General features: G+C 43.9%; 1 protein-coding gene across 8 annotated transcripts in view; it reads left to right on the forward strand.

Annotated features, from left to right (window-relative positions):
• The window catches only part of Plcb4 (phospholipase C beta 4), a 353,082-nt gene that overhangs the window by 66,061 nt on the left and 263,964 nt on the right, over positions 1-23,057 (forward strand). For all 8 annotated transcript variants that reach the window (XM_029473927.1, XM_029473924.1, XM_029473932.1 and 5 more), the window contains exon 2: positions 16,414-16,482. The gene's annotated coding sequence lies outside the window, so the exon portion shown is untranslated. The remainder of the gene's footprint in view (positions 1-16,413; positions 16,483-23,057) is intronic.

The following is a 23,057-nucleotide window of genomic DNA, read 5'->3' on the forward strand; positions in this document are numbered from 1 at the left end:
ATGATATTATCTGAATAAAATATGTTAATAATATCGATGTGCACATATTGTGCCAAATAATTTCATGCCAAATAATGATGTTTCTTCACTGAGACGTGTTCTCTGATGTGATGGCCATTCTTGGCTGTCAAACTGACACAGTCTAGAATTATTTGAGCGAGTGAGACTGGAGGATTACCTTGATTGGATTGATTTTTGTGCATGTCTGTGGGACATTTTCTTGATAATTAGTATAGGAGAATTCAGCCCACTGTGGGCAACACCATTCCTAGGCAGGTGGTGGGTGAAGCAGTAATCAGCATTCTTATGTGACCTCTGCTTCAGCTTCTTGGCTTGAGTTCCTGCCGTGGCTTCCCTAAACAATGGCCTGTCACCTGTAAAACGTTTTAAATCCATTCCTTTCCAATTTGCCTTGGGTCATAGTGTTTGTCACACAAACGGAAATCAAACTAGAACATCTGAGGTGGGTGTTATCTGGGCTGGAACAGGAGTGATGGGAAGGGGTTATGAAAAACGTCTGGGGTGTGCTCTAGGCAGGGGAAACTGCAAGAAGGAAGTGAGATTGGGAAGTGGAGCAACTGCCGTGCTGGCTGAGACACAGCAGGAACAAAATGTGAAGGCTGACAGTTTGTAAGGTTTGAAAGATGTAGCAAAGTCTAATGCTCTTTAGAAACGATGGAAACAGGCAAAAGGCTCTGTTAATATGCTGCATCTCAGACTTTTAGGTTGGTAAAGTGCACTTCATAATCTTGCTGGAATACAGTACCAAAGTGTGTCTAGAGACTGTGCATGCTAGACTTCTGAGGACTGCAGATGCTCCTGATGTATGTGTGGACCACACTCTTGAGTGGCAAAGTGTTTGAAGACAGGGACACAAGACTTGCTATTACCCTGTGTATTCAGAGAACCAGGGTGCTAGGTCAGTAGCAGAACAACCCAGTGACTGGCAGCTGGGTTTTGCATGGGTTTTGCACATTCTAAGGGCACCATCAGTACCAGGGGATCGTAGGTGAGAAACTCTCCCTCAGTGTGTGTATGAAGCTTTTACTGCAGATTATGTTTATAACCAGGAAAAAAAACCTCAAAACCCCCAAAACAAACACCCAAGTACATCTGGTCTTTTCTTCATAGCTTGCTTCCTGTCTTCCTGCTGATGCTTTTCCTGGGCCTCACTTGTTTCTCCTGATCATGTTTTTTTTTTCTTTTTTTTTTAAGTCTTTGATTGTGTTGTAGATATTACAGGTCCCTGGTAGCATCTAAATTATTGTGGTGAGATGCACACAATTTTTTTGTTGTTGTTGTGTGTGTGTACACGCGTGTGCGTGCACATGTATGTTTGCTACTTTGAAGATGACAGTTGAGCAGCCCGAAGTGCATTCAGGTTATTGGGCTTCCAATACTTCCATTGATTTCCAGAACCTTTTCATTCTACAAAATGGGAAAGCATCTATTGAACAGTAACTTTCCTATTCCCCTCTTGCTCTTGGCAACAGACATCCTGCTTTTCTTCCTGGATGAATTAACTCCTTGAGGCGGTCTTGTTATGACTGACACAGTCACTTACCTGTGTCGTTAAGGTTTGTCCATGTTGCTAGCATGTGCTAGGATTTCTTTCCTTTTTAAGACTGGACACTACTTCATGTGTACGTGTGAACATTTTGTTTATTCATAAATATGATGTGCACTGGGATGCTTTTACTTACTGAGTGTTGTTGTGAGTATTGATGTGTAATGAATCTGTCGTGAACACAGACATGAAAACAAACATATTCCTGCCCTCCCTGCATTGGTGCTGGAGACTTCAGTGACAATTTTCAACCGTCTTCATTTGTATCTGTTTCTTTGCCTTCTGTTCTATCCATGTATGGGCCGAGAAATCACCCCCTACTTCCTTCACTAACCCCCAGAGAGGTTAGACACCATTGCCCAGTGTCAACCTGCTAGATATAGCAAGCAGTCTGTATTGCCTTCATTTCCTGGCTCATCTCCCCAATCTTCTTGCAATTCTTGGAATGCTGTCCTAAACAAGCTGTCCTTCTGAAATCTTCAAGTAGTGTTTGCCTCAGGAGAAGCTAGGCTAAGGGAGGTGAGAGGAATGCCGAATCCCCACTTGTCCTCATATACACTCACACTCTGTGGCTGGAGAGTGGTGGTGTACTGAATCCACACCTATACTCTCACATGCACACTCGGGCACACACACACACACACACACACACACACACACACACACACATACACACACTCTAGCTGGAGAGCATTGGTATGTTGACTCCCCACCTACACTTACACACATGCGCGGTATCTGGAGAAGGAATGTACAGTCTGGGTGACTGGTGGAGTCTTACTTGTGTCCAACCTGTTCAGCCACAGGTTCAAGACACTTAAGTCTGTTCCCGCCAGCATTTAAATCCTGTAGCATCTTGTACAAAAACAATCTTTTTAAAGCTCTCTTTAAACAGCCAATATGACTGCAGGGGATCTTCTTGGTTTTATCTTGTTAGTTGTTCTTGTCTCTCTCTCTCTCTCTGTAATGTTATTTATGTAGTTTATTTTCAACATAAATTATGCTCTTAGTGGTGAGCTTGGACACGGATGAGTTTCTAATACCTGTGCTGCTATTCAACTTGAAGATGCCTGCAGCCTGTCCCCATCACAGCTCTTCTTCTTTGTCTTTCAGGAAGTCTGGCTTCTAGCAGGGTGTGAGCTTCCATTGGTCTTTGAGGGTTTTCAATGTGATCTTCAGCTTGAGCATTTATGAGCCAGCTCTATTTAACGCATTGCTGCAAACCACAGATAGTAAATCCTAGGCTTTGCGATTTCAAAGGGAAACGTATGTCTCTGAGGCTTGCGGCTCATCTACAGTCCCTAGACCAGTAAGAATATTTAGCCTCTCGATTCATGCAGCCTTTAGAATGCTTCTTGTTTTCCCCTCTGCTGAGTTGAAAAGGAAAGTTACTTTAATTAGTGTATCGTCTAGCTGGCTGGAAGCAGGTGGATGACTGCTGTTGCAGGAAGTATGTTTAGCTAAGGAAGACTGCCAGCCAGTGCAAGTGTTGTGTGCTGGCAGGGAGAAAGTCACAGCAGTTGCTTCCTATGCTTGGACCGTTTTCCCTCCGTGCACGTGGATCATATGTACATGTGATGGCTTAGTGCTCTGGGTTAGGCGTAAATGTATGTGGTCTTGTATATTGGGAGTTAGAAGTATTTGTTGACTTTGCACAGAGGCAACTATTTGGGGAACGGAGCAACTTTTTTCTTAGGATGGATTGAAATGCTAAGAACAGGTATGAAACTTACATGAAGCCCAAACAAGGAAGACGTGCTCAGCAAGTCTCTGCACTAACTAACTGAGAGCATTCATTCTGTCCATCAAAAAGGCAGAGGGCTGATTTGAAATGAGAAAATCCGGCAACTTTCCATGAAAGGGATGTCCAAGGGATTCATTCCTAGGAAGGTAGCTCACTGTCTCTAAGCCTTTTCCTTTCAACTGTGTGCCTGCTGGCTGCTTCATAGCAGCATGAAATTACATTAAATTAGAAGACACTTTGGGGTGACATTAATAGCTTGTCTTGATGGTTTTTCATGGTTCAAGGAGCCATGACTGATTTCTAGTCCGGGTCTGAGATTCAGCTGGAGACATCTGAGCGTAAGGATTGCGTTCTGTCTAGTGGTCGCTGTTTTCTGTGTCTATTGACCTTGCACTTGACTTCCTGATAATCTATCGTTCACTCTCTTCCTCCTCCTCCTCTCCTTTCTTCTATCTTTCCTAACTAAATTCTAAACCAGACATCAAGTCAGACGTCATGCTGCATGTTGAACTCTGAGTTCTAGCCTTCTCTTGGGGTCCTTGCTGATGAGTTACAGAATCTTTGTGACCCATACCTTCTTCAGCTGTAGAATGGAAAGAGAAGAACACCCCTCCCAGTGCTGTGGGCACTTCAGGGCATTGCCTCTGGGTGAGAGTGCCACAGTGCAGGGCCCACCTTCTACCACCTCTGTGGGTGGGATTTGCAATGGCTATTTTTATATCAACCTGACTCAAGCTAGGGAAAAGGGACCTCAGCTGATAAAATAACCAGGCTTGGTTAAGGGAAGCGGGTGGTGCATTTGCTTATTTATTTTTGGTTGATGATTCCTGTGGCAGGGCTCAGGTCACTATGGGTAATGCCACCCATGGAGAAGTGGCCCTGGGTGCTCTAAGAAAGTAGGCTGAGCAAGCCAGGTAACAAGCATTCCTCCAGGGCTTCTGCTTCAGTTCCTGTTTCAAGTTCCTGCCTTGAGTTCTGGCCCTGACTTCTCTTAGTGATGGATTGTGACCTGGAAGTGGTCCTCCCTGAGTTGCATTAGGTCACCGTGTTTTATAACAGCAACAGAACCTCACTGGGCCTCTGTTTTCTCATCTTTGAAATGTCTTTTCTCTCTTGATCTTCTACTATCCACATTTACCAAGCTCGCTTTTAGTGTTAAGCCTTTGGGCTCCCATGTCCCATGGGTTGGCCATGTTTGGAGGGGAGTGAGGTGTTCTTTGTGTTGTTCTTATGATGTAGTAGACAGGAAACACTTGGAGCCCATATTGAGTATCGTGAGCCTTCATGCCTCGGCCCTCTTCTGACTGGCAGTGGGGTCTAGGCAGCCCCTTTCCTTCTTTCTTCTTGATCACTTGTCCATGGAACAAGAGGCTTGCTTCAGATTCAAATAGATGCCTTTGATAGTCTGGTAGAGTCTAAATAACTTTCTCCTCTGCCTTTTATTTTCTTTTAAAAATTTTTTAAAATTATATTTGTGTGTGTGTGTGTGTGTGGTATATGTGTATACATGCACACCACCGTCTGTGAGTGGAGGTCAGAGGACAGTTTGAAAGAGTCAGTTTTCTTCTTTTGTCACATGTGCCCCGGGGATAAGGCTTGGAGACAAATGCCTTTACCAGCTGAGCCATCTCATTAACCCTTTCTCCTTCTTTTTTTCTTCTTACACTTTGACAAAGGTCTTTGCCGTGTAGCCCAGGCTGGTCCTGAATTTGCAATCCTCTTGATTCAGCCTCTCAAATGCTGTGACTGTAGGTGTGTTCTCTTATGTCTGCTTTGAGAAACCAGATCTACAAAGGAAGCCATTATATTGCAATATGGTTATTAAAATACTAGATAAATTTGAGCTGTGATAACAGATACATATCAGTAACAAACGAAATGGCATTACTTTTTTTTGTTTGTTTGTTTTTGCAATGTTCAAGTATGCACAACAGTTCTAGCATGAGGTAAAAATAACTGAGATTTCTATGAACACATACGTTACAGATGATCCAGAGTACAGCCCTGGCTGTTGATTTATAGTCATGGCTGGATAATGCTCTTCTCTTCACATACGTACTGAAAACACCCATGCACATATTTGTCCTGCCCAGAGTGTGCTTCCATGACTGTATTCATGACTGAATAAAGCGACCTCTGCCCTCGGGCAGTTTGCCCTTGACTAGGAGATTACAAAAAAAATCACAAGCTGATTTTTTTCTCTTTGCTATTTATATGGTTACCAAATGATATCACAAGCCCCAAATACTAATAGGTTCCCAAATGAATTTTTAAAAATGCTAAAATCCCTTTATAATTTGTCCGGTGTCGTTGGCCATGAGAAAAAGTGTGACATCTATCTGTGCAGTCATGGAATTGCTTCTCCCTGGGGTATTTTACCCATGTGCTTTCTCCATAAGGCATGTTGCAGACTCCCTGCACGTTACAGACCCGGGGAGAAACTGAGCTCTAGTCCTATTGGCCATTCTAAACATCGAAATCAAAAACAAACACAAACGTAGAGAACTGTGAAGAGTTAACCCCAACAGACTGACAACAGGACCCTTGCCTACAGTGAGAGGGGCTCATGTTGTTCAATGGCGAAAGTGAGTGCTGGGTTGTCTTCCAATTGTAAGTGAATTTAACAAGTGGGTGAGCTGGTTGCAGCTTTAAGGGCCTGTAACTCTATATCCAGCTGTGTGTCTGTTGTCTTACAAAATGTGGATGGCAGGACACATGAGTCATAGTATATTATTTAAAAAGTTAAATTAACCTGTATTGGTGTGAAACCCTGAGGCAGTTTTCGGTGGCCCAGCCCATGCCTTCTGCCCTTAGCATTTTGAGCCATATTTCCAGAGTCACACTCCGCTCTCTCTAGGCTACCCTGGACTCACTAAGTCTGCATAGGTCTAGATGCTTCCTGGGCTGCTTTCACTATAGGCTCTTCTGGTCGTTCCGAGGCTTCTGGATTCTTTCTGAGTATTCGTTGAGCCACATGGAATGTCAAAACTTCCATTGTTTTAAACACAGCCCATTGACTTGGGAGTTCATCCAGGGCCTAACTCATGCTGGTGTAGGTGTCCCTCACCAGGGAGATGGCCAAGTAGGACTCTCTGGGAGTGGCTCTCCAGTGGGAACCCTTGTGATATCTGAGGACCTTTCTGGCAGTATGAGGACACTACAGTGGCATTCTGTACTGCCTGTGAAACAGGTAGACAAACCCAAAATAAAACAAGTTGCTGCTTTTGTCCGGGAATAGGCACAGTATACTGGTGAACACATGCTTAGGGGAGTCTGGTAGGATGGATCATCTAAGCTGTCAGTGGCGTTGCGAAGCCCCGCCCAAGGGGAAGGCCCACACTCCTTCCTGCTGCTGCCCTGGATGGTCTCTTAGCCATGACCTCTGGCTGCCCTTCTCTCTTCCTGATTACAGCTTCCTGGTGTCATGTTTTGGTGCTCTCACAGGCCTTTGCTTCTGTTGTAGCTGCACTCTAGAGTGCCTCCCCTTTCCTCACAGGTAATGGCTCCATGTGATGGATTTATCACTCTGCACTGCACTAACTTCCCTACTTCTGACTTGCAGTTATTTAAATTCTGTTGTTCCTACAACCTTGTAAGTTCAGAGTGATATAGGACCAAGATACGTGGCTAGTTAGTGGATGAATGAATGTTTGAATGGTACCACCCCTGAAAGGGGCCAGAGCTGAGTATGTTGATGGCAGTGTGTAACCACTCTGTCAGGCAGCTTCCTTTCCAATGGATTCTCACCATTCCTGTAAAGACACCATTCTCTACTGGTGTAGATGGTTTCAGCAGTCTGCACATGATAGTGTCTCTTCATCAGTCTTATTTATCTCCCTTGTAGGTATCAGTATCAATTTCGGGGTGAGTTGAAGAAGCAGCTTCAGATAATGGAGAGATGAGGAGACAGAGCTTTGTGCTAAAGGGGAAGAGCCAAGGGGGTCAAGGCACTGTCTTTTGTCCTAAGCCTCATTAACATTAATTTAGCACAATGCAGGTTAGTTCTCAGCATGTCACAGGAGTAGCTCCTCAAATAATGTGGCTATTGATCAATTAAAAAGGCATTATGTCTTGGGTGGGTATATCCTGGGACTTGGAGCTTTCAGCTTTCCCAGGTAATCCTGTCATGTACCCAACTTTGTGAATCACTAATATCAATATTTAGGTAGATCAAAGTTACTCATGTTAACATTCCCAGTGTGATTCAATATTTCCTGTCTTGGTAATTTAATACTTTTTAGCAATTTTATGATTTTTATGTACATAAAATTAGCACTTGTACTTTGTTCATATTTATTATTGTGATATTTAATATATAACTTTTTGGCAAATGACCTTGTATGACCTCGTTCCCCCCCCCCCAGCCTCACCCTTCTTCAGCTATCACAGAGAAACAGCTGACAATCCTTCCTATTGGAGGAAGCTGGGAGGAAACCAGTTTTCAGATAGTGTGCCTATAACATACCAATTTAGAACTTCTCCTTGGTTTCCACTGCTGCCTTGTCTGTTTTCCAACTCTCCCAGCCTCTTGCTTACCAGGGTCAGGAGGAAGAGCCCCGTAGCTCCCAAAGAACTTCCAGAAAGCTCTTTGTTATTTTCTGATTTCCCTTGTAACTATGCATGGCACCTTTGTTATAAGTGAGCTGGCTAAGGTGACAAGTGAAGGGACTTTGGGGTCCTTTATAGTCATTTCTGCCTACCCCCTCTCACCCCCCAGCATCATCTCTAGCATTCCCACGTGCTTTCTGTTCACCTGGAATGCGCTTCCAAACAGTCCTGGGAGGCTTGCACCACCAATCTCCCTTGTGATCGATCCCCGCTATTGTTTTAACTGCCAGAGCTGGAAATGAAATGTGTCATTGTGTGCCGCTGTTCCTCTAGCATCTAAACCTCCTCCTTAAGAGTCATTTCGGGATGCTTAGGATCCAGCAACCTTGTCATAGAGTAGGTAGGCATTGCTATAGGACAATGCGCTGGGTAAAGCGCAGTAACACCCAAGATCAGAATGTACACATTGGAAGTTATAGAATTTGAGGTTCCTCCATTCCATTTCATTTTAAAGAAGAAATACTAGAGTAGGAAGATACTGTGTGAATGTTGCAGATAAGCCTCAACCTCCCATTTCTTCGCCGTGTGAACACATATCAAAATATCAGGGCCAAGACTACTGTTGTATTGTACATCCATAGAACGAGGATCTGGGCTGGAGTCTTCCAAATACCAGAAAACTTTACCAAAACCAAACATGAACTAAAGTGGATTAAAAATTGACAACATGGCTAGTGTTGTACTTCCTGACAGAGTACTTGTTTGGTACAGGCTAGACCCTGAGTTTATCTTTAGCCAGAAAACAACAAAAGAGTTCTCAAGAGATGTTTATGGGATAAGTGAAAATATTTTTATGTTGTCAAGTCTAGGAAATTTGGTTGAAAACCTCATATTTTGCCATTTGACAGACAGGCAAAATTTTAATTTCTACTCTTTATTTTAGTGTGATCTAAAAGTCAACCCCCCACCCCCTGCCCCGCTCCCAGCCTGAAATTACTCATGTTTTAGAGATTACTGCAGAGAATGGAGTTTCGTGACAGTTTGTATTTGAGCCCCAGCATTTCTGTTTCTCTAATACATTTTAGTAAACTTGGAAGCTGGGCAGGAGCTCAGAGACTGTCTTATTATCGGCCTGTATAGGACAATTGAGAACGCTGAGCCCTGGCTTGGCATCTCTGCTGTCCATCAGAGCGAGGCCAAAGCCAAGCAGCCTGACTTTCTGGTTCTAAATTGCACATTGCTTTTCTCTACTTCAGAGTAAACACCATGGTTAGTATCTTAAGTTGGTGTCTTCTAAAACTGGTTTGAGCTTAACTTGGGAGTATAAATAGTACTCAGGAGGGTCCTGTGTCTGCCACTAGGGGTCAGAAGCAATTGGAAAAGAAAGGGAAGGCAACCATAAAAGGGCTAATTAGTTGATCCCAAGATGGGCAAATGGCCTCCTTTGTGCTGGGGGCGCCTTGAGAAACAGCACAATGTTTCTCAGCTGTTACACGAGGCAGTGGGAGCCAGACTTTTTACCAACTTCTGTGGTGTAAGGACTTCTGACAGCTTTTCTATTGGTATTTGTATCTGAAAGGTACACCGACAGGAGAATGCAGACTCCTAGAATAACACCTCTTCCACATAGGGAAACTGAGTCACTGGGGAACTACAGGGACCTGGGTGGGTCACTAGCAGCTTCTGCAAGCACACTTAGGGAAAGAATAAGAGCTAAGCTGCCAGACATCTACTTCTCCCATATGCTAAGCACCTGGGCTGGATTTATTTACATAGATGCCCACTGCTCTTCCAAGGGAAGAAGAGATGGAGCAGGAAGGAAGTGTATGATTTCCAGTAGAGGATGTTACTCCCCTGAGCCTCCAGAGCTTCTCTTCAGTTCCTTAGGCGGGTGCTAACCGTTACATCCACGGAGTGCTGGCAGCTCCAAGAGGGGATTAATGAGGGAGGGTTGCTAGGTTAGGGGGCTTGCTCTGTTAGATTTCTCTCAGTCATACTGACAGATGACAGTACATCTGGAAGCTACAGAATCTGTCATGTGGTTTTTGGATACAGCTGTGCTCTGTGGGATCCTATACCTCTCTCTCTTCTCCTTCAGCCCCAAGCTATGCCACACTCCCTGGTTGGCTTCCTAAGCTCTGTCATACCTGGTAAATCACCCCATATAAGCTCGCCTTAGTTGTGTATTTAAGTTGCCATCTGCTTCCTGCTGAGACCCTTACAGGGGCACCATCTTGGGGTCTTTTGCTTCCTGAACACTTGGGTGGAATGGAACAGCCAGAGACATTATGAAGATAACGATAAGCTGTCCTTGAGCTCCAAGGATACTCAGCATTTAGGATGTTGTACCACAAGAAGGGGTACACATCCCCAAATATGTTTCGAACAAGTGACTTTAAGTTGTAATTGGAGTGCTTTCTTTTCTGCTCTATGGGAAACTGTATGAGCAGCAGATTGAAAATTAGAAATTGTGTCTTATGATGACTACCCATACAGCTAATTATAATGTACTTAACCATATAAGATGGAAAATATTCAATGCAGGGAAACAGAAGGGTTCAATGGATCTGTCCATCTAGAAATTTCAGATTTATCTTGTATATTCTAATTTTAGATAAGTATGTATTTTTCTCTTTAGCTCTTGAAGTTTCCCATTCATCTAGTGAGTTATAATCCCCTCTCTGAGAGTTTTTAAAAGCTGCTGTGAAAGACACTTCAAGCACCTAGAAAATGCTCTCCAGCAATAGAAATGCTCCTTCTGCAGGGACCCTTGTGATGCAGGCACTTTGCTGATCACTGTGGACTCAGTAATGAATAGCACTTGATGTTTGCTTTCAAGGAAATCACAATATGTTGGAAAAATAGGAGTCTAAACAAGTAATTATACGAATTGTAAAGTATTATTAACATATAGTGGGCTCTATGTGTATCTAAGTGAGAGTATACTTAAGTGTAGCTGACTTTGGCTAGTTTTGGGGTTGTTTTATCTTTCACCCTTCTCTATCTTTTTGTCTCCTACTCTTTCAACCCCCTATCACTAGATAAGAGAGAGAAAAGGACAGAGAGGAAAGGAAAGAGATTCCTGAATAAAGTTGGGGTTGGAAAGGGGGCGGTTTTATCCCTTAGAATACCTCCTGCTGATTAGGGGCATCAAGTTCCTTGGAGTAAGTTTGACTTTCGCCATTAGGATATCCGATTTCTTCTTGGTTTTCCTTTGTGCATGCCTACTTATCCATGATCCATAGCAAATAACAACAACCCACCCCATTCTTGTGGCCCTAGCATTCATACACCCTCTTAAAAAGACCCCAGAATTCCAAACATCCTCACACAGGCACAGAAACTATCTGCAGCTGGAAAAATCACCCCTGCCAGAGCACGAGGCAAAGCTAGCTGCTGTAGACAATCTGAAGCAGCCCCATATCCCACACTTGGGATTAAAGTGAAAATATATTCTTATACCGTTTCTGTGTTTTTAAAAGAAACTAAAATTCAAAAATTCTCACTACACTTAAGTCTGCCAGGAAACGGCAAAGAGGTTGATGAGTGACCAGAAATCCACAAGTTCGGTTTGAAGGACAGCAGAGAGGGCAGGAGGATGAAGGAGAGGACGGGGGCCTGTTGGATTGCCTGGTGGTTTTGAGATGGAGTCAAACACAAGATTTAGCCCATAGCCTTTGGAGGAATGCCTGGACTTGAGGCCAAAGATAAAATAGTAATTTAACTCTTAACACTTACTATCGTTTAGAATAATATGGATTGTACACACTCTAAAAATATTAGAGATATGTAAGCAAACTGAAGACAGTGTTTTAAAAATCACTGGACATTTAGTGGGAAACATAGTGTGTCATCTTATAGCAATGCTCCAAATATAGTGTCATCATTACGCGTAACTTTTGTTTTTATTTTATTTAATGTATATATGCATGTGTATCTGTCTGAATGTGTGTGTATGCATGCATTGCATGTCTGTGTTCGTGAATGCGTATACATGCATGTGTGTGTGCGTGTGTGTGTGTGTGTGTGTGTGTGTGTGTGTGTGTTTCTGTAAGTGCATCCACCCATGAGGGCAAGATAACGATGTTGGATCCTCTAGAACAGGAGTTATTGTACCAGCTGATCTGGGTGCTCAAATCAATCTGGGGGCCTTAGGAAGAACACCAGGTTTTTCTCTTTCTTCTCTTCTTCTTTCTGATGGACTGAATATACTTTCACTGGTACCTTGAGTATCCATCTGTTCTCCGTTTGTGAGTCCCCTATCCCCGCTCATAGCTTATCTGCCATGTGTCTGACCTTCACACTGGCATAGCTCAGACAGCATGGCCTCCTCTCTTTTTCTTCTCCATTTTTCCCTTCCAGGCACCTTCTGAGCTTTGCTGCCCCGAGGTTTAACTCTAGTATGAAGGTCCATTCTTATTTTATTAATGAACCTAAGGACCCTGATTTGCACCATAACTTGATCAGATCTCCCGGATCTTAAGTGCCAAGTTCTAGAATTGCACTCAGGCTCCGTGCCATGCAGGGACTAGTCTGTGTCTCTGTCCTTCCTTTTTCTCATTCTTTGCTCTGGGCTTTCCCTGCTGTCACCTTCTCTTGCTTTGTACCTGACCACACCAAAACTTACTGGCTGGAAACAACAGCCAGCATTTCATGTGTCTGTGGGTTGACTGGTCTCAGCCAGGCAACACGGCTCCATGAGAGACTGGAGCAGTTGCTGTTCTTTGTGGTTGGAATGTTTGAGATGACTCATTGAACATGAGCAGTTGACTTCAGTGATGAGCTCCGCTAGAACGTCTCCGGTCTTTTCTGGGCTGCTCCCTCCATATGGAATGGTCGGATCACTTAAAAGCAGGAGATAGATGCTCAGGAGACCCTTGTCAAGTGCAAAAGCAGAAGCCACTTAAGAGAGGAGCACCTGGATGACAAGTCCCATTGCATTCTGAAGGTCACCCCAGCCAGAGAGCCAGGTTTGAGAAGAGGGAAAATAGACTTGATTGATATCTTAACAGGATGAGGGCCATATAATTTGTACTACATTTTTTTTTCAACCAAGTCTGCCATGTCCCTTAATATCCACTATTACCCACTCTGGAAACTTTTAGTTAAGTGTTAATCACCAATTGTCAGTGGCTACTGTGTCTTAGTTCAAATGCTCCCAAGAGACACTAGTGTTTGTTTCTGTCTGCCCAGCAGTCATCTGGGGTTCAGAGGGGCAGGCAGGTGTGTGCTACTGAGGGCTCTTGTTTTATTTTGAGACGCTTATGGCAGGCATGTCGTTTCAGAAGAACGATGATCAGTGTTGGCAGATGAGTGGAGATAATTTGCACGCTGAGGATTCTTGGAAGGAACTCACACTGTCTGTCTATCCAACTCCACATTCCTTTACGGGGCCAGGAAGCCCCACCTCACTCCTCTTTCTTCTAACTTTCCTGCGGCCATCCTCTTTCTTGCTTTTCATGATCATGTTGTTGTTATTATTATTATTGTTGTTGTTGTTAATGTTGTTACTGTCATTATTGTTGTTGTTAATTATTATTTTAAGTTTCTTTATTTTATTTTATTTTATTTTGTTTCTTTTCTTTTTCTTTTTTTTTTTTTTTAATTTTTTTTTTTTTTTTTTTGTTGTTGTTAATTATTATTTTAAGTTTCTTTATTTTATTTTATTTTATTTTGTTTCTTTTCTTTTTCTTTTTTTTTTTTTTGGACAATATCTTCTCATTATTCAAGACTGGCTTTGAACTTGGCATCCTCCTGCCTCAGCCTGCCCTGTGCTGGGATGATAGGCTTAAAGCACAATTCCAATCTCTTCTTTTGCCCACTGTCCTTCCCTGCCTGTGAGGAAAAGGTTCTCTTCATTTCCTGCTTCTGTCTGCCTGACAACTTCTAACTGATGTCTTTACTCTTAGTGCAAATCTCACTTCCTGAGAGGAGCTGTAGAGTCTTCTTGTCTTCTGCCCCAGACTCTAGAGAACAACAGAATGGGATGGCCCTCTTCTGGGTTAGGCACAAGTGTTTATTATCTATATCAATTAAAAATAGCAGGCAGTTGCCTTGAAAAACAAAGGATTAATGGAGGTCTACTTCCTACCTTGACAACTTAGGAGCCCTCCCTTTTAGGGAACATAAATACTTAGTTTCTTGGGTGGCTTTTGCCATTGGAGGTGGTCAGTGACACCTTGCCCCAAGGAACATAATACAAAGGGATGGAGAAAGCGTCTGTTACGACATGTAGCAGAGATCCCTGCTGGGCATGTAAGTTATTGGACTAAAGGTCCTCATTTTCCCTTTTTGCTTACATCATCCTGTGGCCCCAGGTCTAATCCCTGAGTTCACAGTGATGATGGAGCTATGATGATAAGCAACCCAGGATGTCTCATTCCATTTCCAGCTAATGTCCCATGAAGCCATTGACTTGTTTGAGTATAAGCTAAAAATATTGGTTTGGCTATGATTTCAGATGTCTTGTGCCTGGGAGTCCACTCTTAGGAGATAAGCCTAGGTGTGAGTTTTGTTCTTCTGTAGAGTGCTGTTTGTCTAAAAAGAACATTAGTGGATGAATCAAAATGGTGGGGGTGAGGGACACAGAAAGATGCAGTAGGAGGTGACTGTGATTCCATCTTAAAGACGATGTATATTCTTAGGGATTTTCAGTCTCGATTTTCAGGTAACTTAGATAAAAGAGAGAACTTATTCCTTATTGTCATTAAAATAAATAATTTATTAACTGTGCTTTGTGTGTAAGAGGTGCAGCAAAGAAACCACCAAAATCGCCACTCCATGATTGCAGGGAGGTTTTTATTATTGATAAGAGGGAGAGAGAACAACCAGACATGTCTGGAAGAGTCCAGAGCAGAGAGAAAAAGAAAGCAGACTGGACACGTCCAAGGCTATCTGCAAGGGAAGGAGGGACAGAGAGAAGAGCAAGAGAGAAAAGTGAGAATAGGAGGTTATAAGGAGGATGTGCAGAGGGGATGGAAGCCCTGAGCTGGGGAGGCCTGGGAGTTTAGGGTACAGGGGGAGGTGAGAAGGCCCAGGCTGTTAGCTTGGGGGCTTTGAAGGCAGGTGTGGAGGTTGATATACAACCACAGGTGTATGTCAACGGAGAGCCATATGTCTCTTCTGCCTGAGGCAAGGGAAATGACTGCTTTTGGCAGATGGGGACCCATTTCATAAGTTCCCGAGGAGTGCTGGCTTTTATCTAACTACCAAAAATCCTTCTATCGTCCAGCCAGAGCAAAGGCAAGACTGTCCTCTCTGGACAGTGTCACTGCCTAAGACCTAACATTGTATGGAATGCTCTGTTGTGTCTGTGGAACATGTAAAGTGAATACCAGTTGGCATGTGTTGTTAAAGCGAATACCTGCTCAGCAGTGCAGAAGGGACATGTGGCATAGGACCTGAATGGAGTGTTTTGTAGAGGCCAGCATGCGTGCACGGATAGTGTATTTAAGAAAAGTTGTGCAAGAGAGGGAGGAGAGGACTCTAGGCTGGGAGAGTATTATTTAGGAGACTTAAAGTGACAGAATGCCCGTTTCCAATGTCCAGGAAGGAATATGGGGGAGGAAAGGAAGCTACAGGCTGGCGGCTATAGAAAGCTCCTTTGGAGACAGGACAGAGGGACTGAGTATTAGCATCATATCATAAAATATGTGATTTGGGTCATCATTTTCTCTGCAGTTTTTGGTAAAGTAGTTTTGAGGAGATGAGGCCAGGACTATCAATACCACTTGGGATATGGCTGTGCTCTGCTACAGGGCCAGGGGGGTAGCATTAGAAGAGGGAGGGGAGGGACAGAGGCAAGAGGAAATGGAGAGACTGAAAATGGGAATATGAAAATGTTTGGATTCTCAGTGGGAAGACAGAGAACTGTGCCTATAGTTACCAGTGCCCAGGCTGACTGTGGGTTTGTTGAGAGATAGAGGGAGGGAGGAGGCATAAAGCAGTGTATAGTCAATCATAAGCCACGGGGCTCACGGCCCAGGGAACACAAATCTGGAGCTTTCTTGAGCATTTCTTTAGTCAGCTTCCCATCACTAGACAGATCCCCAGGACTACAGTAACTGAGAAGAAGGAGAGCTCTGACTGGGGTCAGAGTGTCCTTAAGTTTAGTCCCATGGTCACTTAGTCACCTTGTTTTGGTTAGTCATAAAGTCAAGAGCAGGAGTGTCTGGAGAGAAGCTGTTCTCCTGGAGCATCTGGGAAATAGAGGAACCAGCAATGTCACGTATTCCCTTTGGTGGCCCACCCTCAGCCCTATAACCTCCTTAGACTTGACTCCACTATTTCTGTTAGTACCAAGCCGAGGCCCAAGCGCTAAACACAGAAACTCCTGGGTGATGGCCAAGACAGAAACTAAGGCAGTATTTAGCGGAGAGAAACAAAACTAAAATGAAACAAACGAAACCAATGCCTGTCTTCTGATGCCGAGTCCAGTTCATCAATGGATGATTCTATTTGACACTGAAAATGTGACCCAAAGGCAGCCAGTTTAGATTGCCTTCATCATTCCCTTCTGCTCTAACCCCTGGTCTCTTTTGTCTGGATTCTATAGGAGCCTGCTGGCTAGTTTCTTTGTGCGTGCTGTCAACTACCTGGGAGGATTCTCGACACAGCAGCCTGGGTGAGTCTTTAAAGATATGTCCAGTAATGTCCTTCTGGTCTGAACCTGAAGTGGCTTCCTGCCTCTTTCAGAATGTAAGCCAGAGTCCTAACAAGGGTCTTGTGGGCTGGCCCGGTCCCTTCCTTGTAGCCTCTGACTTCATCTGATACTACCCACCTTGTTCATGCCCCAATGGCTACCCTTGCCAAATGCTGTCACTCACTCCTGCCCCATTACGGGGCCTTTGCGCATTCTTTCATCGACTGAGTCACTTTCTTTACAATATCTTTAGATTGATGACCTAACCTCCTTAAAATGTTTGCCATGTGGGGGTCTTGTTTCACTTTCCTGTTTTAATATTACAGTCCTTGAGATTTGTAATCCTACCTTTAGGATATTGTGGTGTCCATCCAGACCATTTTCTTATGTCTGCCGTCACTCCAGGATGAGATTCAATGAGAGCAAGGGAGGTTCATGTCTGTATCATCACAGTGGCATGAAGTGTGGGTCAAGGGTGCAGGAAACATTTGTTCCCAGATGTTACATAGTTATTTAGCGATGTCTTTTTGATTGGACTTGTGATTCCCTTGAGATGAATTGTCAGGAATTATCTTTATATTCAGATATTGTCTTTGCTCAATCATTGTTGGTTAGTGGATAGAATCTGAAGTTTGAAATCACAGCCTTTGGTTCTATGGAGTTCCAGGAAGTTTCCTTACTGAGTGACCATTTAAGAAATGTTAGAGGAAAAGCGGTATGGTGTTGCATACCTGAAATCCCAGCGCAGGTTGTGGAGGCAGGAGGATTAGAAGTTTAAGGTCATCCTTAACTGCACTGCAGGTTTGAGGCCAGTTGGGGCTAGAAGAGACTATGATTTAAAACAAAATAAAAACAAACAAATAAACAAACCTCAAAGTGTTAGATCTGAGCCAGCATGAGATATATAATGACAGTGTCTCAAAAGAAAAAAAATTCAAAACAAAAATGAGGCTAGAAATGACCAGGTGGACAATAGGAGAGTAACTTGGTTCAGTTAGCTCAGCTCCCCCTGTGCACGCTAGAATCCACACAGCAGTTTGGCATCTCTTTTATCATTATTATTATGGTGATTATTAATTGGATGCTCTTTCAAAATGTGGACTTTAAGCTTGCAGCTGATGCCTTAGGAGATTATGCTAACCAGGGTGCAGAAATTACTGGGGCTGACCGTAACTATTCATGGCCAATTAAGGAACAGCGTTGGCCAGAAACTGGGGGGCGGGTGCAGTAGTGCATTGTGGGAGTTCTAGTTGCTGTGGTTCCTGTGTTGGGCTTTAGCTGGCTCGGCCTCCTTCTGTAGTGGGGATGTTGCTCTTTCTACCTGGAGACACGTTTATAAACCGAAATAATGAACAACCATGAGGGATTTAACTTTGTGGAGAGAAAAGAGAGAACAAAGTCAAGAAATCACTTTTATTTGCAAAGCTTTGCGTGAGAGGCCTTCAGAAGGCCGCCTTTGTTTAATTTTGGTATCAGTTTTCTTGCTTCCCCGGGGATAGAGATGGTTGTTGAAAAAATGCATGCAGAAAATCAGGCTGTGGGAGGGCAGAAATGAATTTTGGAATGTTTCCAAAGGATAGAATTCCCCCGAGAAGCCGGGTTACTGCACTGAAGGCCTGTCACAAAAGGGAGTGTCAGTCACAGAACATGCCTGCTGTCTCATTCCTGACATAACTAGTGGCCACTTATGCGGGCTTATACTTTTACATGGAGTTTTAAAAAGGATTTCAGATGGAAGGGGAAATAATACACACACACACACACACACACACACACACGTGCAAGTGCACAATAGGGCAGGGTGTGGGTATGGGTATAAGAGAATAATGAAACAGCGGTTGGAAATGCCTTTTCTTAACCTTAGATTTTAAGGGTTGAACCGGTTCTGAGATCTTTAGGATCTCCCTAAGTGGTAAAAATCCTGTGCAGCCCTTGTTTTCAGATACAGTGACTGGGCATGCAGTGCTGCAAAGGAAAGATCAAATGAAATTCAGTTCTGGAGAACAAGGCTGCAGGTATGCACAGCCCGAGTTCCTGGCTCACGCGCACGCTGTCAGTTGGAGGGTTGGTAGGGTCTTCAAGTAGACAGCACCAGTTCCAGCTCTCCCCACAAGCACCGGCTTTTCAGCTCTTACACACCATGTGTTTGCACTCATTTTTGTCTCCTTCCTTCGTAAGTGGAGTATGGAATTTTGTGTCCAGGGTGGAAGCAGAAGTATTTCTCTGGTGATTTCAGCGATATGAAGCAGAAAATCCAAGTCACTGGGCTCTGAAAGTCTTTCTTTGTGTGTCCTTCATGACCTATCAGGAGTCTGGGAGAGACGAATGGTTTAAAATATTTTTTTCTCCAGAAAGGAAAGGGAGTTTTTGTTTGTTTGTTTTTTGTTTTTGTAGGAAACCATATGGTCATATCCTGATTTTGTTTTTTGGATGTCGGTTTTTTGATAAGTGACCTAATTTTTTAAAAAATGTGGGTTTAGTGCCGAAAGGTGGCTCAGTGGTAAAGAGCATACACTGCTTTTGTAGAGGACCCCTGTGTTTCCGAGTGGGTCACAACTGCCTGTCATTCTCCTTCCAAGAGACACGCAGTGCCCTTTCTGACCTCTGCCAGCATTGACAATGTGTAAACCTGCCTAGACACACACACACACACACACACACACACACGATTAGAAATGGAACAAAATAAAACATTTCATAACGTCTGGCCCTTCAATCCTTTCTAAATTCACAGTGGTCACTTTGGCTGGCTGAGGCAGGTTTCAGGTGTCTTCCCATCATCGGTCCCCCCACTCCCCCTTTGATTGTTGTGTAGTGTTAGTACTTGTCTGTTCCTGTGGTTGTGAAAGGTCTTCCTTGGATGGGGAGAGGACACTTAGAAACCTCAGTCATCTTTGTATTCAGTCCCCATTTTACCTGTCATTTTCACTTCCCCACTCTCCACAGAGTATTCAGCGTTTGGCTCTGAGCCAGCTACAGGGAGTGGCATAAGAACGGAGCCCTCTCCGTATGGAGGCGGCACCAAATGGTCAGGGCTTTGTAGTAGGAAAACATCAATGCCAGGTCAGTTCTATCGGGTGTTCTCACATCGTGCTCTGAGGGTCCCGGTAGAAGCTTTGGCAAAATATTATCTCAACCAGTATGTGAAGAATGAACAAGGCTAGCCGTACGAATCCTGTTCATGGTCAGGTTTGTATTTGACTAAGAGATGAGGACTTTGGAGAAGAAACTCCACGTTGTAGAGGCCACACTTTATGCTGGGGTTGTTATTTCGGAGCCTACTGCTAATTTCAAACATCGGAAATTGAAGTTTGAGTGTCAAAGTGTATGGGTGTTTCTGTTCACCAGCTTTTACGGTGCCACCTTGTGGCTACTGAACACGCAGGGTTTAGTGCTGCCAAGGTCTAGCCCACTGGAAAGCTGATGAACTTTGACATGTGGAGTGGATGCCTGCTGAGTCAGAGGAGCGGGTGGGGGTGGGGGTGGGACCATGATTTCAGGTTCATAGCTCATGGGAACAAGCTCTGGAGAGTTTCAGAGCAGAAGTTCCAGGACCATTTGATGGTGTCGAAGGTAGTTGCAGATGCACAGTACACATGGGGCAGGAGTCAGGGAGTGAGGGGATGAGGTGCTGTCTGTGGTCAGGTCAGCAAAGACACATGGGAATATTGAAATTGTAGAGGTCATTTGAGCAGATAATTGCACCATCTGTGGATTTTAGCTACTGGGTCATTCACCCTGAAATTCTAATCATATGCAATTGTGAGCATAAAGTTTTGTGATGTCAGAGTGCTTGTGGGTGTTTTTGTTTCAAAGGGCCCGTTAGCCATCTTGGAAGAGAACATAAAATACATGGTCTATCTAGTGAAGAGGCTGGATAGACTATTCAGCCTAGACTTGGGCTGTAACGCTGGGGAATAATTCGATTGGGACTTGAACTTGGAGGTCTGTGGTAAAACCGGTTGTGTAAAATATGAGTTAGGTGAAGTCCAGCCAGTTTCTTCATCTTGCTCCATTGAGAGCCTTGAAGGTGCTGATAGATTTCAAGTGTTCGAGGTAACATTACTCTGAACTTTAGGTCTAGAAATGATCCTTACGGTTGGGCTGTTTGCATACTCAGGAATGGCACCCATTATGTATTGCCATAGTAAGCTGCATAACAAGCAACCACAGAGCTTCAGGGGAAGGTAACAATGTAAGCATCGGTGGAAAGTCACCGGGAGAGCTGGCTCAGTGGTTAAGAGGGCATACCATCCTGCCCTGGCAGAGGATGGAAGTTAGTTTCTGGTACTCACAGTAGGCAGCACACAACTGCCTATATCTCTAGTACCACTGGGTCTAAGGCCTGTGACCCTCTCCACATATAATTAAAAATAAAATTTAAAAAACTCTTGCAAAATTAAAAAAAAATTAGCTGGGCATAATGGTGCATGCCTTTAGTACCAGCATTCGGGAGGCAGAGGCAGGACGATCCCCAAGTTTGAGGACATCTTGGTCTACAGACCAAGTTTCAGGGCAGCTGGGGCAAACTCTATTTTGAAAAACCAACACCAGAAGCCAGATTGGACTTGATTTCATTTCGGCTGCAAGTGTTTTTCCGTGCACTTATGTATGTTGTATGTGTGTTCACCACGTGCCTGCCTGGTGCCCATGGGAGTCAGAAGGGGCTGAACCTCCTTGCACTGGAATTACGGATGATTGTGAGCCTCCATGTAGGTGCTGGCAACCAAACCCTATTCCTTTTAACTGTAAGTTCTTTTAACTGCTGAGCCATCTTTCCAGCCCTGAAAATTCCTTTTCCTTATTTTTTTTAAATGTCCCCATCCTAAAAGTTCAGTGTTTTACCTGCTCTTCATCTGGGCTTTGCTGATTTCAGCTGACAGCAGTGCCTATAGCCTCCTGTGGACTGGGCAAACAGTTCTGTCCTCAGCTGGGTTGGCCTATGTGCCTATGTGTCTATGTTGTGAGTTAGGATGGCTTTAGCCAGTAAGACTGAGGTGACTTACTTCTGTAATGTGTGTCCTTCATCCTGGCATGTTTGCTTAGGGATGGCACAGGAGCAAGAATGGGAGTGGACGAGCTTGCTGCAAGAGGACTTCCAAAGCCTTTACTACTTTACATCATGGCTACTGATATCCTCTTGGCCAAAGGCAGGTGTGGCCTGTGACAGTGGAGTTTACATGGCAGAGGGTATGGTCACAGGAAAGGAGAAGAATTGAGCTTGTTCTGCAGGCAGACCACCCTAGACTAAGAATTGCTGGATGAGATCACTGTCAACTGAGGGAGGAGTGAGGTCAGACTTTTTTTTTTTCTCTGCCATGACTGTAGATTGTACTTTTAATTCTGGTTAGCAGCCTCATAAACAGACATCTGGGCTGTGTCGTGGAAGAGACGGTTGATCTGGATCTGTAAAGGGTTTTTGTTGTCTTTGTGTGGGATCAGTCCAGTCAAGGGCTGAGAGGAGTACAGATCCCATGGAGTTATGGAGTTACATCATGTCAGAAGGAAGTGAGGGAACAGAGGAGGCGCAGAGAAGAGCATTGGCTATGTAATGCCGAACAGGCAGCCAGAAGCAAAGCTGGTTCTCAAACCCACATCTTCTCTCCAGCCATTAAGGGTTTTAAAGACCTCAAGGAAGTTCTGTTGGAGGGTGGAAGGACTGAAATGCGTTCATAGTGTGTATCGACAGGACAAACCCCATCTCCTCTGCAGCCTCTGTAATGTAAAAGATTTTTGGAATGGGAAGATCAGAGAGGAGGCAAGGCTGTGTTTGTCCCTGGGAAGCTGAAGCTTGCTGATCTGTGGCTGTCCATCTTTGGGAATCCATTTTTGTTTTCTGTTTTCTTCTCCTTCCCTTTCCCTGCCCCTCCCTCTGCTTCGTGAGCAGAAGTCAGCATAGGTCTTCTGAGAAGAATCTAGGTTCTAGCTCCTGCTTTTTTGAATAGCATATGAAATTATAAAGGTTGGTCTAGCCTTCTGGAATAGGACATCAGCAGCTAATTTGGCTTAATGTTGCGAGGAACAGTTTGAGGTGAATAAGTAAAATTTGGGCAATGAAATTCTATCTATTTAAGCACTATCAAATAAACTTTTTGGGGAGGGATAGGATAGAAATACTTTTGAAGTATTAGATTTTTAAAATTTTATTTAACAGAGAATAATGGGAAAAATTGAGCTCCCAGTTCTTATGTATTTTTGCCAGTAGGAATAGACCCAGACCCTTTCTTAGGCTAGGCAAGTGCTCACCAGTAAGCTGTAATCCCAACCACAGTTTTTATTTTTATGTTATTTCCTTTTTTTAAATTTTTTTAATTAGGTATTTTCCTCATTTACATTTCTAATGCTATCCAAAAAGTCCCCAATACACTCCCCTCACACTCCCCTACCCACCCACTCCCACATTTTGGCCCTGGCATTCCCCTGTACTGGGGCATATAAAGTTTGCAAGTCCTATGGGCCTCTCTTTCCAGTGATGACCTACTAGGCCATCTTTTGATACATAGGCAGCTAGAGTCAAGAGTTCTGGGGTACTGGTTAGTTCATAATGTTGTTCCACC

The sequence above is a fragment of the Mus caroli genome, chromosome 2 (genome assembly GCF_900094665.2).
Source record: "Mus caroli chromosome 2, CAROLI_EIJ_v1.1, whole genome shotgun sequence".
Classification (NCBI taxonomy): Eukaryota; Metazoa; Chordata; class Mammalia; order Rodentia; family Muridae; genus Mus; species Mus caroli.